Raw genomic sequence first — 17,197 nt, 5'->3', positions numbered from 1 at the left:
GTCTTCAGTCTTGAGTCTAAGCAGGAGGCTGCAGTCGTCAGGATTGAGACTGAAGCTAAGCAGGAGTCTGGAGTCTTCAGGCTTGAGGCTAGGCAAGAGACTGGAGCCTTCAGGCTTGAGACTAAGCAGGAGGCTGGAGTCGTCAGGATTGAGGCTGAGGCTCGGCAGGAGTCTGGCGTATTCAGGCTTGAGGCTAGGCGGGAGGATGGAATCTTCAGGTTAGAGGTGAGGCAGGGGGTTGGAGTTTTGCCCCTAGAGGCTAGGCTGGAGGCTGGAGTCTTCAGGCTAGAATCTAGGCAGGAGGCTGGAGACTTCAGGCTTGAGGTTAGGCAGGAGGCTTGAGTCTTCAAGCTTGAGGCTAGGCAGGAGGCTGGAGTCTTCAGGGGTGAGGCTAGGCAAGAGGCTGGAGTCTTCAGGCTGGAGACTAAGCGGGAGGCTGGAGTCGTCAGGATTGAGGCCGAGGCTCGGCAGGAGTCTGGAGTCATCAGGCTAGAGGCTAGGCAGGATGTTGGAGTCGTCAAGCTTGAGGTTAGGCAGCAGGCTGGAATCTTCTGTCTTGAGGCTAGGCAGGAGGCTGGAGTCTTCAGTCCTGAAGCTAGGCAGGAGGCTAGAGTCTTCAGGCTTGAGGATAGGCAGGAGTCTGGAGTGTTTAGGCTTGAGGCTAGGCTGGAGACTGGAATCTTCAGGATAGAGGCTCGGCAGGAGGCTGGAGTCTTCAGACTTGAGGCTAGGTTGGAGGCTGGAGTCTTCAGTCTAGAAGCTAGGCAGGTGGCTGGAGTCTTCAGGCGTGAGGCTAGGCTGGAGGCTGAAGTCTTCAGGCTTGAGGCTCGGCAGGAGGCTAGAGTCTTTAGGCTTCAGGCTAAGCAGGAGGATTGAGTCCTGAGGCTTGAGGCTATGCAGGAGGCTGGAGTCTTCAGGTTTGAGGCTAGGCTGGAGGTTGGAGTCTTCAGACTTGAGATTAGGCAGGAGGCTGGAGTCTTCAAGCTTGAGGCTAGGCAGGAGGCTAGAGTCTTCAGGTGTGAGGCTAGGCAGGAGGCTGGAGTCTTCAGGCTTGAGTATAGGCAGGAGGCTGGAGTCTTCAGGCTTGGGGCTCGGCAGGAGGCTAGAGTCTTTAGGCTTGAGGCTAGGCAGGAGGCTGGTGTCTTCAGGCATCAGGCTGGGCAGGACTCTGGAGTGTTCAGGCTTGAGGCTAGGCAGGTGGCTGGAGTCTTCAGGGTTTAGGCTAGGCAGGAGACTGGACTCTTCAGGTTTGAGGCTGGCAGGAGGCTGTAGTCTTCAGACTTGAGGTTAGGCAGAAGCCTCGAGTCTTCAAGCTTGAGGCTAAGCAGGAGGCTTGAGCCTTCAGGCTTGAGGCTAGGCAGGAGGCTGGAGTCTTCAGGCTTGAGACTAAGCAGGAGGCTGGGGTCGTCAGGATTGAGGCTGAGGCTAGGCAGGAGTTTGGAGTATTCAGGCTTGAGGCTAGGCGGGAGGATGGAATCTTCAGGTTAGAGGTGAGGCAGGGGGTTGGAGTTTTCCGGCTAGAGGCTAGGCAGAAGGCTGGAGTCTTCAGACTTGAGGCTAGGCTGGAGGCTGGAGTCTTCAGGCTAGAAGCTAGGCAGGAGGCTGGAGACTTGTGACTTGAGACGAGGCTAGGCATGAGGCTGGAGTCTTCAGTATTGAGGCTAGGCAGGAGGCTGGAGTCTTCAGGCTTGAGGCTAGGCAGGAGGCTTGAGCCTTCAGGCTTGAGGCTCTGCAGGAAGCTGTCGTCTTCAGGTTTGAGGCTAGGCAGGAGTTTGGAGTCTTTACGCTTGAGGCTAGGGAGGAGACTGGACTCTTCAGGTTTGAGGCTAGGCAGGAGGCTGGAGTCTTCAGACTTGAGGTTAGGCAGAAGGCTTGAGTCTTCAAGCTTGAGGCTAGGCAGGAGGCTGGAGTCTTCAGGCGTGATGCTAGGCAGGAGGCTGGAGTCTTCAGTCTTGAGTCTAAGCAGGAGGCTGCAGTCGTCAGGATTGAGACTGAGGCTAAGCAGGAGTCTGGAGTCTTCAGGCTTGAGGCTAGGCAGGAGACTGGAGTCTTCAGGCTTGAGGCTAGGCAGGAGGCTGGAGTCTTCAGGCTTGAGACTAAGCAGGAGGCTGGAGTCGTCAGGATTGAGGCTGAGGCTCGGCAGGAGTCTGGCGTATTCAGGCTTGAGGTTAGGCGGGAGGATGGAATCTTCAGGTTAGAGGTGAGGCAGGGGGTTGGAGTTTTGCCCCTAGAGGCTAGGCTGGAGGCTGGAGTCTTCAGGCTAGAATCTAGGCAGGAGGCTGGAGACTTCAGGCTTGAAGTTAGGCTGGAGGCTGGAGTCTTCAGACTTGAGGTTAGGCAGGAGGCTTGAGTCTTCAAGCTTGAGGCTAGGCAGGAGGCTGGAGTCTTCAGGGGTGAGGCTAGGCAAGAGGCTGGAGTCTTCAGGCTGGAGACTAAGCGGGAGGCTGGAGTCGTCAGGATTGAGGCCGAGGCTCGGCAGGAGTCTGGAGTCATCAGGCTAGAGGCTAGGCAGGATGTTGGAGTCGTCAAGCTTGAGGTTAGGCAGCAGGCTGGAATCTTCTGTCTTGAGGCTAGGGAGGAGGCTGGTGTATTCAGAATTGAGGCTGGGCAGGAAGCTGGAATCTTCAGGCTTGAGGCTGGGCAGGAGGCTGTAATCTTCAGGCTTGTGGCTAGGCAGGAGGATGGAGTCTTCAGTCCTGAAGCTAGGCAGGAGGCTAGAGTCTTCAGGCTTGAGGATAGGCAGGAGTCTGGAGTGTTTAGGCTTGAGGCTAGGCAGGAGACTGGAGTCTTCAGGCTTGAGGCTAGGCAGGAGGCTGGAATCTTCAGGATAGAGGCTCGGCAGGAGGCTGGAGTCTTCAGACTTGAGGCTAGGTTGGAGGCTGGAGTCTTCAGTCTAGAAGCTAGGCAGGAGGCTGGAGTCTTCAGGCGTGAGGCTAGGCTGGAGGCTGAAGTCTTCAGGCTTGAGGCTCGGCAGGAGGCTAGAGTCTTTAGTCTTCAGGCTAAGCAGGAGGCTTGAGGCTATGCAGGAGGCTGGAGTCTTCAGGTTTGAGGCTAGGCTGGAGGTTGGAGTCTTCAGACTTGAGATTAGGCAGGAGGCTGGAGTCTTCAAGCTTGAGGCTAGGCAGGAGGCTAGAGTCTTCAGGCGTGAGGCTAGGCAGGATGTTGGAGTCGTCAAGCTTGAGGTTAGGCAGCAGGCTGGAATCTTCTGTCTTGAGGCTAGGGAGGAGGCTGGTGTATTCAGAATTGAGGCTGGGCAGGAAGCTGGAATCTTCAGGCTTGAGGCTGGGCAGGAGGCTGGAGTCTTCAGTCCTGAAGCTAGGCAGGAGGCTAGAGTCTTCAGGCTTGAGGATAGGCAGGAGTCTGGAGTGTTTAGGCTTGAGCCTAGGCAGGAGACTGGAGTCTTCAGGCTTGAGGCTAGGCAGGAGGCTGGAATCTTCAGGATAGAGGCTCGGCAGGAGGCTGGAGTCTTCAGGTTTGAGGCTAGGCAGGAGGCTGGAGTCTTCAGGCTTGAGACTAAGCAGGAGGCTGGGGTCGTCAGGATTGAGGCTGAGGCTAGGCAGGAGTTTGGAGTATTCAGGCTTGAGGCTAGGCGGGAGGATGGAATCTTCAGGTTAGAGGTGAGGCAGGGGGTTGGAGTTTTCCGGCTAGAGGCTAGGCAGAAGGCTGGAGTCTTCAGACTTGAGGCTAGGCTGGAGGCTGGAGTCTTCAGGCTAGAAGCTAGGCAGGAGGCTGGAGACTTGTGACTTGAGACGAGGCTAGGCATGAGGCTGGAGTCTTCAGTATTGAGGCTAGGCAGGAGGCTGGAGTCCTCAGGCTTGAGGCTAGGCAGGAGGCTTGAGTCTTCAGGCTTGAGGCTCTGCAGGAGGCTGTCGTCTTCAGGTTTGAGGCTAGGCAGGAGGCTGGAGTCTTCAGGCATCAGGATAGGCAGGAAGCTGGAGTCCTCAGGCTTCAGGCTAGGCAGGAATCTGTAGTGTTTAGGCTTGAGGCTAGGCAGGAATTTGGAGTCTTTACGCTTGAGGCTAGGGAGGAGACTGGACTCTTCAGGTTTGAGGCTAGGCAGGAGGCTGGAGTCTTCAGACTTGAGGTTAAGCAGAAGGCTTGAGTCTTCAGGCGTGATGCTAGGCAGGAGGCTGGAGTCTTCTGTCTTGAGTCTAAGCAGGAGGCTGCAGTCGTCAGGATTGAGACTGAGACTAAGCAGGAGTCTGGAGTCTTCAGGCTTGAGGCTAGGCAGGAGACTGGAGTCTTCAGGCTTGAGGCTAGGCAGGAGGCTGGAGTCTTCAGACTTGAGGTTAGGCAGAAGTCTAGAGTCTTCAAGCTTGAGACTAAGCAGGAGGCTGGGGTCGTTAGGATTGAGGCTGAGGCTAGGCAGGAGTTTGGAGTATTCAGGCTTGAGGCTAGGCGGAAGGATGGAATCTTCAGGTTAGAGGTGAGGCAGGGGGTTGCAGTTTTCCGGCTAGAGGCTAGGCAGAAGGCTGGAGTCTTCAGACTTGAGGCTAGGCAGGAAGCTGGAGTCTTCAGACTTGAGGTTAGGCAGAAGGCTTGAGTCTTCAGGCGTGATGCTAGGCAGGAAGCTGGAGTCTTCAGTCTTGAGTCTAAGCAGGAGGCTGCAGTCGTCAGGATTGAGACTGAGGCTAAGCAGGAGTCTGGAGTCTTCAGGCTTGAGGCTAGGCAGGAGACTGGAGTCTTCAGGCTTGATGCTAGGCAGGAGGCTGGAGTCTTCAGGCTTGAGACTAAGCAGGAGGCTGGAGTCGTCAGGATTGAGGCTGAGGCTCGGCAGGAGTCTGGCGTATTCAGGCTTCAGGCTAGGCGGGAGGATGGAATCTTCAGGTTAGAGGTGAGGCAGGAGGTTGGAGTTTTGCCCCTAGAGGCTAGGCTGCAGGCTTGAGTCTTCAGGCTAGAATCTAGGCAGGAGGCTGGAGACTTCAGGGGTGAGGCTAGGCAGGAGGCTGGAGTCTTCAAGCTTGAGGCTAGGCAGGAGGCTGGAGTCTTCAGGGGTGAGGCTAGGCAAGAGGCTGGAGTCTTCAGGCTGGAGACTAAGCGGGAGGCTGGAGTCGTCAGGATTGAGGCCGAGGCTCGGCAGGAGTCTGGAGTCATCAGGCTAGAGGCTAGGCAGGATGCTGGAGTCGTCAAGCTTGAGGTTAGGCAGCAGGCTGGAATCTTCTGTCTTGAGGCTAGGGAGGAGGCTGGTGTATTCAGAATTGAGGCTGGGCAGGAAGCTGGAATCTTCAGGCTTGAGGCTGGGCAGGAGGCTGTAATCTTCAGGCTTGTGGCTAGGCAGGAGGCTGGAGTCTTCAGTCCTGAAGCTAGGCAGGAGGCTAGAGTCTTCAGGCTTGAGGATAGGCAGGAGTCTGGAGTGTTTAGGCTTGAGGCTAGGCAGGAGACTGGAGTCTTCAGGCTTGAGGCTAGGCAGGAATCTGGAGTGTTTAGGCTTGAGGCTAGGCAGGAATTTGGAGTCTTTACGCTTGAGGCTAGGGAGGAGACTGGACTCTTCAGGTTTGAGGCTAGGCAGGAGGCTGGAGTCTTCAGACTTGAGGTTAAGCAGAAGGCTTGAGTCTTCAGGCGTGATGCTAGGCAGGAGGCTGGAGTCTTCTGTCTTGAGTCTAAGCAGGAGGCTGCAGTCGTCAGGATTGAGACTGAGGCTAAGCAGGAGTCTGGAGTCTTCAGGCTTGAGGCTAGGCAGGAGACTGGAGTCTTCAGGCTTGAGGCTAGGCAGGAGGCTGGAGTCTTCAGACTTGAGGTTAGGCAGAAGTCTAGAGTCTTCAAGCTTGAGACTAAGCAGGAGGCTGGGGTCGTCAGGATTGAGGCTGAGGCTAGGCAGGAGTTTGGAGTATTCAGGCTTGAGGCTAGGCGGAAGGATGGAATCTTCAGGTTAGAGGTGAGGCAGGGGGTTGCAGTTTTCCGGCTAGAGGCTAGGCAGAAGGCTGGAGTCTTCAGACTTGAGGCTAGGCAGGAGGCTGGAGTCTTCAGACTTGAGGTTAGGCAGAAGGCTTGAGTCTTCAGGCGTGATGCTAGGCAGGAAGCTGGAGTCTTCAGTCTTGAGTCTAAGCAGGAGGCTGCAGTCGTCAGGATTGAGACTGAGGCTAAGCAGGAGTCTGGAGTCTTCAGGCTTGAGGCTAGGCAGGAGACTGGAGTCTTCAGGCTTGATGCTAGGCAGGAGGCTGGAGTCTTCAGGCTTGAGACTAAGCAGGAGGCTGGAGTCGTCAGGATTGAGGCTGAGGCTCGGCAGGAGTCTGGCGTATTCAGGCTTCAGGCTAGGCAGGAGGATGGAATCTTCAGGTTAGAGGTGAGGCAGGAGGTTGGAGTTTTGCCCCTAGAGGCTAGGCTGCAGGCTTGAGTCTTCAGGCTAGAATCTAGGCAGGAGGCTGGAGACTTCAGGGGTGAGGCTAGGCAGGAGGCTGGAGTCTTCAAGCTTGAGGCTAGGCAGGAGGCTGGAGTCTTCAGGGGTGAGGCTAGGCAAGAGGCTGGAGTCTTCAGGCTGGAGACTAAGCGGGAGGCTGGAGTCGTCAGGATTGAGGCCGAGGCTCGGCAGGAGTCTGGAGTCATCAGGCTAGAGGCTAAGCAGGATGCTGGAGTCGTCAAGCTTGAGGTTAGGCAGCAGGCTGGAATCTTCTGTCTTGAGGCTAGGGAGGAGGCTGGTGTATTCAGAATTGAGGCTGGGCAGGAAGCTGGAATCTTCAGGCTTGAGGCTGGGCAGGAGGCTGTAATCTTCAGGCTTGTGGCTAGGCAGGAGGCTGGAGTCTTCAGTCCTGAAGCTAGGCAGGAGGCTAGAGTCTTCAGGCTTGAGGATAGGCAGGAGTCTGGAGTGTTTAGGCTTGAGGCTAGGCAGGAGACTGGAGTCTTCAGGCTTGAGGCTAGGCAGGAGGCTGGAATCTTCAGGATAGAGGCTCGGCAGGAGACTGGAGTCTTCAGACTTGAGGCTAGGTTGGAGGCTGGAGTCTTCAGTCTAGAAGCTAGGCAGGAGGCTGGAGTCTTCAGGCGTGAGGCTAGGCTGGAGGCTGAAGACTTCAGGCTTGAGGCTCGGCAGGAGGCTAGAGTCTTTAGGCTTCAGGCTAAGCAGGAGGCTTGAGTCCTGAGGCTTGAGGCTATGCAGGAGGCTGGAGTCTTCAGGTTTGAGGCTAGGCTGGAGGTTGGAGTCTTTAGACTTGAGATTAGGCAGGAGGCTGGAGTCTTAAAGCTTGAGGCTAGGCAGGAGGCTAGAGTCTTCAGTCGTGAGGCTAGGCAGGAGGCTTGAGTCTTCAGGCTTGAGGCTAGGCAGGAGGCTGGAGTCTTCAGGCTTGAGGCTCGGCAGGAGGCTAGAGTCTTTAGGCTTGAGGCTAGGCAGGAGGCTGGTGTCTTCAGGCATCAGGCTGGGCAGGACTCTGGAGTGTTCAGGCTTGAGGCCAGGCAGGTGGCTGGAATCTTCAGGATAGAGGCTCGGCAGGAGGCTGGAGTCTTCAGACTTGAGGCTAGGTTGGAGGCTGGATTCTTCAGTCTAGAAGCTAGGCAGGAGGCTAGAGTCTTCAGGCTTTAGGCTAGGAAGGAGGCTAGAGTCTTCAGGCTTGATGCTAGGCAGGAGGCTGGAGTGTTTAGGCTTGAGGCCAGGCAGGAGACTGGGGTCTTCAGGTTTGAGGCTAGGCAGGAGGCTGGAGTCTTCAGGTTACAGGTGAAGCAGGAGGCTGGAGTCTTCCGACTAGAGGCTAGGCAGGAGGCTGTAGTCTTCAGACGTTAGGCCAGGCTGGAGGCTGGAATATTCAGGGTTGAGGCTAGGCAGGAGGCTGGAGTCTTCAGGCGTGAGGCTACGCAGGAGGCTAGAGTCTTCAGGTTAGAGGTGAAGCAGGAGGCTGGAGTCTTCCGACTAGAGGCTAGGCAGGAGGCTGGAGTCTCCAGACTTGAGGCTAGGCTGGAGGCTGGCGTATTCAGGCTAGAAGCTAGGCAGCGGGCTGGAGTTTTCAGGCTTGAGGCTAGGCTGGAGGCTGGAGCCTTCAGACTTGAGGTTAGACAGGAGGCTAGAGTCTGCAAACTTGAGGCTACGCAGGAGGCTGGAGTCTTCAGGCGTGTGGCTAGGCAGGAGGCTGGAGTCTTCAGGCTTGAGGCTAGGCTGGAGGCTGGAGTATTCAGGCTAGAAGCTAGGCAGGAGGCTGGAGTTTTCAGGCTTGAGGCTACGCAAGAGGCTGGAGTCTTCAGGCGTGAGGCTAGGCAGGAGGCTGGAGTCTTCAGGCTTGTGTCTAAGCAGGAGGCTTGAGTCCTCAGGCTTGAGGCCAGGCAGGAGGCTGGAGTCTTCATGCTTGAGGCTTGGCAGAAGGCTGGAATCTTCAGGATTGAGGCTAGGCAGGAGGCTGGAGTCTTCAGGCTTGAGGCTAGGCAGGAGGGTTGGGTCCTCAGGCTTGAGGCTAGGCGGGAGGCTGGAGTCTTCATGCTTGAGACTAGGCAGGAGGCTGTAGTCTTCAGGATTGAGGCGGGGCAGGAGGCTGGTGCCTTCAGGCTTTAGGCTAGGAAGGAGGCTGGAGTATTCAGGATTGAGGCTAGGCAGCAGGCTGGAGCCTTCAGGCGTGAGGCTAGGCAGGAGGCTGGAGTCTTCAGGCTTGAGGCTAGGCAGGAGGCTGGAGTGTTTAGGCTTGAGGCTAGGCAGGAGACTTGAGTCTTCAGGCTTGAGGCTAGGCAGGAGGCTGGAGTCTTCAGGTTAGAGGTGAAGCAGCAGGCTGGAGTCTTCCGACTAGAGGCTAGGCAGGAGGCTGGAGTCTTCAGACTTGAGGCTAGGCTGGAGGCTGGAGTATTCAGGCTAGAAGCTAGGCAGGAGGCTGGAGTCTTCAGGCTTGAGGCTAAGCAGGAGGCTTGAGTCCTCAGGCTTGAGGCTAGGCAGGAGGCTGGAGTCTTCATGCTTGAGGCTAGGCTGAAGGCTGGAGTCTTCAGGATTGAGGCTAGGCTGGAGGCTGCAGTCTTCAGTCTTGAGGCTAGGCAGGAGGGTTGAGTCCTCTGGCTTGAGGCTAGGCAGGAGGCTGGAGTCTTCATGCTTGAGACTAGGCAGGAGGCTGTAGTCTTCAGGATTGAGGCGGGGCAGGAGGCTGGTGCCTTCAGGCTTTAGGCTAGGAAGGAGGCTGGAGTATTCAGGATTGAGGCTAGGCAGGAGGCTGGAGCCTTCAGGCATGAGGCTAGGCAGGAGGCTGGAGTCTTCAGGCTTGAGGCTAAGCAGGAGGCTGGTGCCTTCAGGCTTTAGGCTACGAAGGAGGCTGGAAAAATTCAGGATTGAGGCTAGGCAGGAGGCTGGAGTCTTCAGGCATCAGGATAGGCAGGAAGCTGGAGTCTTCAGGCTGGTGTCTATGCAGGAGGCTGGATTCTTCAGGTTTGTGGCTAGGCAGGAGGCTGGAGTCTTCAGGCTTGAGGCCAGGCAGGAGGCTAGGGTCTTCAGGCCTGAATCTAGGCAGGAGGCTAGAGTCTTCAGCTTGAGGCTAGGCAGGAGGCTTGAGTGTTTAGGCTTGAGGATAGGCAGGAGACTGGAGTCTTCAGGTTTGAGGCTAGGCAGGAGGCTGGAGTCTTCAGGTTAGAGGTGAAGCAGGGGGCTGGAGTCTTCCGACTAGAGGCTAGGCAGGAGGCTGGAGCCTTCAGACTTGCGGCTAGGCTGTAGGCTTGAGTATTCAGGCTAGAATCTAGGCAGGAGGCTGGAGTTTTCAGGGTTGAGGCTACGCAGGAGGCTGGAGTCTTCAGGCGTGAGGCTAGGCAGGAGGCTGGAGTCTTCAGACTTGAGGCTAGGTTGGAGGCTGGATTCTTCAGTCTAGAAGCTAGGCAGGAGGCTAGAGTCTTCAGGCTTTAGGCTAGGAAGGAGGCTAGAGTCTTCAGGCTTGATGCTAGGCAGGAGGCTGGAGTGTTTAGGCTTGAGGCCAGGCAGGAGACTGGGGTCTTCAGGTTTGAGGCTAGGCAGGAGGCTGGAGTCTTCAGGTTACAGGTGAAGCAGGAGGCTGGAGTCTTCCGACTAGAGGCTAGGCAGGAGGCTGTAGTCTTCAGACGTTAGGCCAGGCTGGAGGCTGGAATATTCAGGGTTGAGGCTAGGCAGGAGGCTGGAGTCTTCAGGCGTGAGGCTACGCAGGAGGCTAGAGTCTTCAGGTTAGAGGTGAAGCAGGAGGCTGGAGTCTTCCGACTAGAGGCTAGGCAGGAGGCTGGAGTCTCCAGACTTGAGGCTAGGCTGGAGGCTGGCGTATTCAGGCTAGAAGCTAGGCAGCGGGCTGGAGTTTTCAGGCTTGAGGCTAGGCTGGTGGCTGGAGCCTTCAGACTTGAGGTTAGACAGGAGGCTAGAGTCTGCAAACTTGAGGCTACGCAGGAGGCTGCAGTCGTCAGGATTGAGACTGAGGCTAAGCAGGAGTCTGGAGTCTTCAGGCTTGAGGCTAGGCAGGAGACTGGAGTCTTCAGGCTTGAGGCTAGGCAGGAGGCTGGAGTCTTCAGACTTGAGGTTAGGCAGAAGTCTAGAGTCTTCAAGCTTGAGACTAAGCAGGAGGCTGGGGTCGTCAGGATTGAGGCTGAGGCTAGGCAGGAGTTTGGAGTATTCAGGCTTGAGGCTAGGCGGAAGGATGGAATCTTCAGGTTAGAGGTGAGGCAGGGGGTTGCAGTTTTCCGGCTAGAGGCTAGGCAGAAGGCTGGAGTCTTCAGACTTGAGGCTAGGCAGGAGGCTGGAGTCTTCAGACTTGAGGTTAGGCAGAAGGCTTGAGTCTTCAGGCGTGATGCTAGGCAGGAAGCTGGAGTCTTCAGTCTTGAGTCTAAGCAGGAGGCTGCAGTCGTCAGGATTGAGACTGAGGCTAAGCAGGAGTCTGGAGTCTTCAGGCTTGAGGCTAGGCAGGAGACTGGAGTCTTCAGGCTTGATGCTAGGCAGGAGGCTGGAGTCTTCAGGCTTGAGACTAAGCAGGAGGCTGGAGTCGTCAGGATTGAGGCTGAGGCTCGGCAGGAGTCTGGCGTATTCAGGCTTCAGGCTAGGCGGGAGGATGGAATCTTCAGGTTAGAGGTGAGGCAGGAGGTTGGAGTTTTGCCCCTAGAGGCTAGGCTGCAGGCTTGAGTCTTCAGGCTAGAATCTAGGCAGGAGGCTGGAGACTTCAGGGGTGAGGCTAGGCAGGAGGCTGGAGTCTTCAAGCTTGAGGCTAGGCAGGAGGCTGGAGTCTTCAGGGGTGAGGCTAGGCAGGAGGCTGGAGTCTTCAGGCTTGAGACTAAGCAGGAGGCTGGAGTCGTCAGGATTGAGGCTGAGGCTCGGCAGGAGTCTGGCGTATTCAGGCTTCAGGCTAGGCGGGAGGATGGAATCTTCAGGTTAGAGGTGAGGCAGGAGGTTGGAGTTTTGCCCCTAGAGGCTAGGCTGCAGGCTTGAGTCTTCAGGCTAGAATCTAGGCAGGAGGCTGGAGACTTCAGGGGTGAGGCTAGGCAGGAGGCTGGAGTCTTCAAGCTTGAGGCTAGGCAGGAGGCTGGAGTCTTCAGGGGTGAGGCTAGGCAAGAGGCTGGAGTCTTCAGGCTGGAGACTAAGCGGGAGGCTGGAGTCGTCAGGATTGAGGCCGAGGCTCGGCAGGAGTCTGGAGTCATCAGGCTAGAGGCTAGGCAGGATGCTGGAGTCGTCAAGCTTGAGGTTAGGCAGCAGGCTGGAATCTTCTGTCTTGAGGCTAGGGAGGAGGCTGGTGTATTCAGAATTGAGGCTGGGCAGGAAGCTGGAATCTTCAGGCTTGAGGCTGGGCAGGAGGCTGTAATCTTCAGGCTTGTGGCTAGGCAGGAGGCTGGAGTCTTCAGTCCTGAAGCTAGGCAGGAGGCTAGAGTCTTCAGGCTTGAGGATAGGCAGGAGTCTGGAGTGTTTAGGCTTGAGGCTAGGCAGGAGACTGGAGTCTTCAGGCTTGAGGCTAGGCAGGAATCTGGAGTGTTTAGGCTTGAGGCTAGGCAGGAATTTGGAGTCTTTACGCTTGAGGCTAGGGAGGAGACTGGACTCTTCAGGTTTGAGGCTAGGCAGGAGGCTGGAGTCTTCAGACTTGAGGTTAAGCAGAAGGCTTGAGTCTTCAGGCGTGATGCTAGGCAGGAGGCTGGAGTCTTCTGTCTTGAGTCTAAGCAGGAGGCTGCAGTCGTCAGGATTGAGACTGAGGCTAAGCAGGAGTCTGGAGTCTTCAGGCTTGAGGCTAGGCAGGAGACTGGAGTCTTCAGGCTTGAGGCTAGGCAGGAGGCTGGAGTCTTCAGACTTGAGGTTAGGCAGAAGTCTAGAGTCTTCAAGCTTGAGACTAAGCAGGAGGCTGGGGTCGTCAGGATTGAGGCTGAGGCTAGGCAGGAGTTTGGAGTATTCAGGCTTGAGGCTAGGCGGAAGGATGGAATCTTCAGGTTAGAGGTGAGGCAGGGGGTTGCAGTTTTCCGGCTAGAGGCTAGGCAGAAGGCTGGAGTCTTCAGACTTGAGGCTAGGCAGGAGGCTGGAGTCTTCAGACTTGAGGTTAGGCAGAAGGCTTGAGTCTTCAGGCGTGATGCTAGGCAGGAAGCTGGAGTCTTCAGTCTTGAGTCTAAGCAGGAGGCTGCAGTCGTCAGGATTGAGACTGAGGCTAAGCAGGAGTCTGGAGTCTTCAGGCTTGAGGCTAGGCAGGAGACTGGAGTCTTCAGGCTTGATGCTAGGCAGGAGGCTGGAGTCTTCAGGCTTGAGACTAAGCAGGAGGCTGGAGTCGTCAGGATTGAGGCTGAGGCTCGGCAGGAGTCTGGCGTATTCAGGCTTCAGGCTAGGCGGGAGGATGGAATCTTCAGGTTAGAGGTGAGGCAGGAGGTTGGAGTTTTGCCCCTAGAGGCTAGGCTGCAGGCTTGAGTCTTCAGGCTAGAATCTAGGCAGGAGGCTGGAGACTTCAGGGGTGAGGCTAGGCAGGAGGCTGGAGTCTTCAAGCTTGAGGCTAGGCAGGAGGCTGGAGTCTTCAGGGGTGAGGCTAGGCAAGAGGCTGGAGTCTTCAGGCTGGAGACTAAGCGGGAGGCTGGAGTCGTCAGGATTGAGGCCGAGGCTCGGCAGGAGTCTGGAGTCATCAGGCTAGAGGCTAGGCAGGATGCTGGAGTCGTCAAGCTTGAGGTTAGGCAGCAGGCTGGAATCTTCTGTCTTGAGGCTAGGGAGGAGGCTGGTGTATTCAGAATTGAGGCTGGGCAGGAAGCTGGAATCTTCAGGCTTGAGGCTGGGCAGGAGGCTGTAATCTTCAGGCTTGTGGCTAGGCAGGAGGCTGGAGTCTTCAGTCCTGAAGCTAGGCAGGAGGCTAGAGTCTTCAGGCTTGAGGATAGGCAGGAGTCTGGAGTGTTTAGGCTTGAGGCTAGGCAGGAGACTGGAGTCTTCAGGCTTGAGGCTTGGCAGGAGGCTGGAATCTTCAGGATAGAGGCTCGGCAGGAGGCTGGAGTCTTCAGACTTGAGGCTAGGTTGGAGGCTGGAGTCTTCAGTCTAGAAGCTAGGCAGGAGGCTGGAGTCTTCAGGCGTGAGGCTAGGCTGGAGGCTGAAGACTTCAGGCTTGAGGCTCGGCAGGAGGCTAGAGTCTTTAGGCTTCAGGCTAAGCAGGAGGCTTGAGTCCTGAGGCTTGAGGCTATGCAGGAGGCTGGAGTCTTCAGGTTTGAGGCTAGGCTGGAGGTTGGAGTCTTTAGACTTGAGATTATGCAGGAGGCTGGAGTCTTAAAGCTTGAGGCTAGGCAGGAGGCTAGAGTCTTCAGTCGTGAGGCTAGGCAGGAGGCTGGTGTCTTCAGGCATCAGGCTGGGCAGGACTCTGGAGTGTTCAGGCTTGAGGCCAGGCAGGTGGCTGGAATCTTCAGGATAGAGGCTCGGCAGGAGGCTGGAGTCTTCAGACTTGAGGCTAGGTTGGAGGCTGGATTCTTCAGTCTAGAAGCTAGGCAGGAGGCTAGAGTCTTCAGGCTTTAGGCTAGGAAGGAGGCTAGAGTCTTCAGGCTTGATGCTGGGCAGGAGGCTGGAGTGTTTAGGCTTGAGGCCAGGCAGGAGACTGGGGTCTTCAGGTTTGAGGCTAGGCAGGAGGCTGGAGTCTTCAGGTTACAGGTGAAGCAGGAGGCTGGAGTCTTCCGACTAGAGGCTAGGCAGGAGGCTGTAGTCTTCAGACGTTAGGCCAGGCTGGAGGCTGGAATATTCAGGGTTGAGGCTAGGCAGGAGGCTGGAGTCTTCAGGCGTGAGGCTACGCAGGAGGCTAGAGTCTTCAGGTTAGAGGTGAAGCAGGAGGCTGGAGTCTTCCGACTAGAGGCTAGGCAGGAGGCTGGAGTCTCCAGACTTGAGGCTAGGCTGGAGGCTGGCGTATTCAGGCTAGAAGCTAGGCAGCGGGCTGGAGTTTTCAGGCTTGAGGCTAGGCTGGAGGCTGGAGCCTTCAGACTTGAGGTTAGACAGGAGGCTAGAGTCTGCAAACTTGAGGCTACGCAGGAGGCTGGAGTCTTCAGGCGTGAGGCTAGGCAGGAGGCTGGAGTCTTCAGGCTTGAGGCTAAGCAGGAGGCTTGAGTCCTCAGGCTTGAGGCTAGGCAGGAGGCTGGAGTCTTCATGCTTGAGGCTAGGCAGGAGGCTGGACTCTTCAGGCTTGAGGCTTGGCGGGAGGATAGAGTCTTCAGGCCTGAATCCAGGCAGGAGGCTAGAGTCTTCAGGCGTGAGGCTAGGCAGGAGGCTGGAGTCTTCAGGCTTGAGGCTAGGCAGGAGGGTTGAGTCCTCTGGCTTGAGGCTAGGCAGGAGGCTGGAGTCTTCATGCTTGAGACTAGGCAGGAGGCTGTAGTCTTCAGGATTGAGGCGGGGCAGGAGGCTGGTACCTTCAGGCTTTAGGCTAGGAAGGAGGCTGGAGTATTCATGATTGAGGCTAGGCAGGAGGCTGGAGCCTACAGGCGTGAGGATAGGCAGGAGGTTAGAGTCTTCAGGTTAGAGGTGAAGCAGGAGGCTGGAGTCTTCCGACTGGAGGCAAGGCAGGAGGCTGGAGTCTTCAGACTTGAGGCTAGGCAGGAGGCTGGCGTAATCAGGCTAGAGGCTAGGCAGAAGGCTGGAGTTTTCAGGCTTGAGGCTAGGCTGGAGGCTGGAGCCTTCAGACTTGAGGTTAGACAGGAGGCTAGAGTCTTCAAACTTGAGGCTACGCAAGAGGCTGGAGTCTTCAGGCGTGAGGGTAGGCAGGAGGCTGGAGGCTTCATGCTTGAGGCTAGGCAGAAGGCTGGAGTCTTCAGGATTGAGGCTAGGCAGGAGGCTGGAGTCTTCAGGTTACAGGTGAAGCAGGAGGCTGGAGTCTTCCGACTAGAGGCTAGGCAGGAGGCTGTAGTCTTCAGACTTGAGGCCAGGCTGGAGGCTGGAGTATTCAGGCTAGAAGCTAGGCGGGAGGCTGGAGTCTTCAGGCGTGAGGCTAGGCAGGAGGCTGGTGCCTTCAGACTTTAGGCTACGAAGGAGGCTGGAATATTCAGGGTTGAGGCTAGGCAGGAGGCTGGAGTCTTCAGGCGTGAGGCTACGCAGGAGGCTAGAGTCTTCAGGTTAGAGGTGAAGCAGCAGTCTGGAGTCTTCCGACTAGAGGCTAGGCAGGAGGCTGGAGTCTTCATTCTTGAGGCTAGGCTGGAGGCTGGAGTATTCAGGCTAGAAGCTAGGCAGGAGGCTGGAGTTTTCAGGCTTGAGGCTACGCAAGAGGCTGGAGTCTTCAGGCGTGAGGCTAGGCAGGAGGCTGGAGTCTTCAGGCTTGAGGCTAGGCAGGAGGCTGGAGTGTTTAGGCTTGAGGCTAGGCAGGAGACTGGAGTCTTCAGGCTTGAGGCTAGGCAGGAGGCTGGAGTCTTCAGGTTAGAGGTGAAGCAGCAGTCTGGAGTCTTCCGACTGCAGGCTAGGCAGGAGGCTGGAGTCTTCAGACTTAAGGCTAGGCTGGAGGCTGGAGTATTCAGGCTAGAAGCTAGGCAGGAGGCTGGAGTTTTCAGGCTTGAGGCTACGCAAGAGGCTGGAGTCTTCAGGCTTGTGTCTAAGCAGGAGGCTTGAGTCCTCAGGCTTGAGGCCAGGCAGGAGGCTGGAGTCTTCATGCTTGAGGCTTGGCAGAAGGCTGGAATCTTCAGGATTGAGGCTAGGCAGGAGGCTGGAGTCTTCAGGCTTGAGGCTAGGCAGGAGGGTTGGGTCCTCAGGCTTGAGGCTAGGCGGGAGGCTGGAGTCTTCATGCTTGAGACTAGGCAGGAGGCTGTAGTCTTCAGGATTGAGGCGGTGCAGGAGGCTGGTGCCTTCAGGCTTTAGGCTAGGAAGGAGGCTGGAGTATTCAGGATTGAGGCTAGGCAGCAGGCTGGAGCCTTCAGGCGTGAGGCTAGGCAGGAGGCTGGAGTCTTCAGGCTTGAGGCTAGGCAGGAGGCTGGAGTGTTTAGGCTTGAGGCTAGGCAGGAGACTTGAGTCTTCAGGCTTGAGGCTAGGCAGGAGGCTGGAGTCTTCAGGTTAGAGGTGAAGCAGCAGGCTGGAGTCTTCCGACTAGAGGCTAGGCAGGAGGCTGGAGTCTTCAGACTTGAGGCTAGGCTGGAGGCTGGAGTATTCAGGCTAGAAGCTAGGCAGGAGGCTGGAGTCTTCAGGCTTGAGGCTAAGCAGGAGGCTTGAGTCCTCAGGCTTGAGGCTAGGCAGGAGGCTGGAGTCTTCATGCTTGAGGCTAGGCTGAAGGCTGGAGTCTTCAGGATTGAGGCTAGGCTGGAGGCTGCAGTCTTCAGTCTTGAGGCTAGGCAGGAGGGTTGAGTCCTCTGGCTTGAGGCTAGGCAGGAGGCTGGAGTCTTCATGCTTGAGACTAGGCAGGAGGCTGTAGTCTTCAGGATTGAGGCGGGGCAGGAGGCTGGTGCCTTCAGGCTTTAGGCTAGGAAGGAGGCTGGAGTATTCAGGATTGAGGCTAGGCAGGAGGCTGGAGCCTTCAGGCATGAGGCTAGGCAGGAGGCTGGAGTCTTCAGGCTTGAGGCTAAGCAGGAGGCTGGTGCCTTCAGGCTTTAGGCTACGAAGGAGGCTGGAAAAATTCAGGATTGAGGCCAGGCAGGAGGCTGGAGTCTTCAGGCATCAGGATAGGCAGGAAGCTGGAGTCTTCAGGCTGGTGTCTATGCAGGAGGCTGGATTCTTCAGGTTTGTGGCTAGGCAGGAGGCTGGAGTCTTCAGGCTTGAGGCCAGGCAGGAGGCTAGGGTCTTCAGGCCTGAATCTAGGCAGGAGGCTAGAGTCTTCAGCTTGAGGCTAGGCAGGAGGCTTGAGTGTTTAGGCTTGAGGCTAGGCAGGAGACTGGAGTCTTCAGGTTTGAGGCTAGGCAGGAGGCTGGA

Source organism: Mobula birostris, chromosome 1 (assembly GCF_030028105.1).
Source record: "Mobula birostris isolate sMobBir1 chromosome 1, sMobBir1.hap1, whole genome shotgun sequence".
NCBI classification, from domain to species: Eukaryota; Metazoa; Chordata; class Chondrichthyes; order Myliobatiformes; family Myliobatidae; genus Mobula; species Mobula birostris.
The sequence above is the reverse complement of the archived record's forward strand: the minus strand, read 5'-3'. Positions refer to the sequence as shown.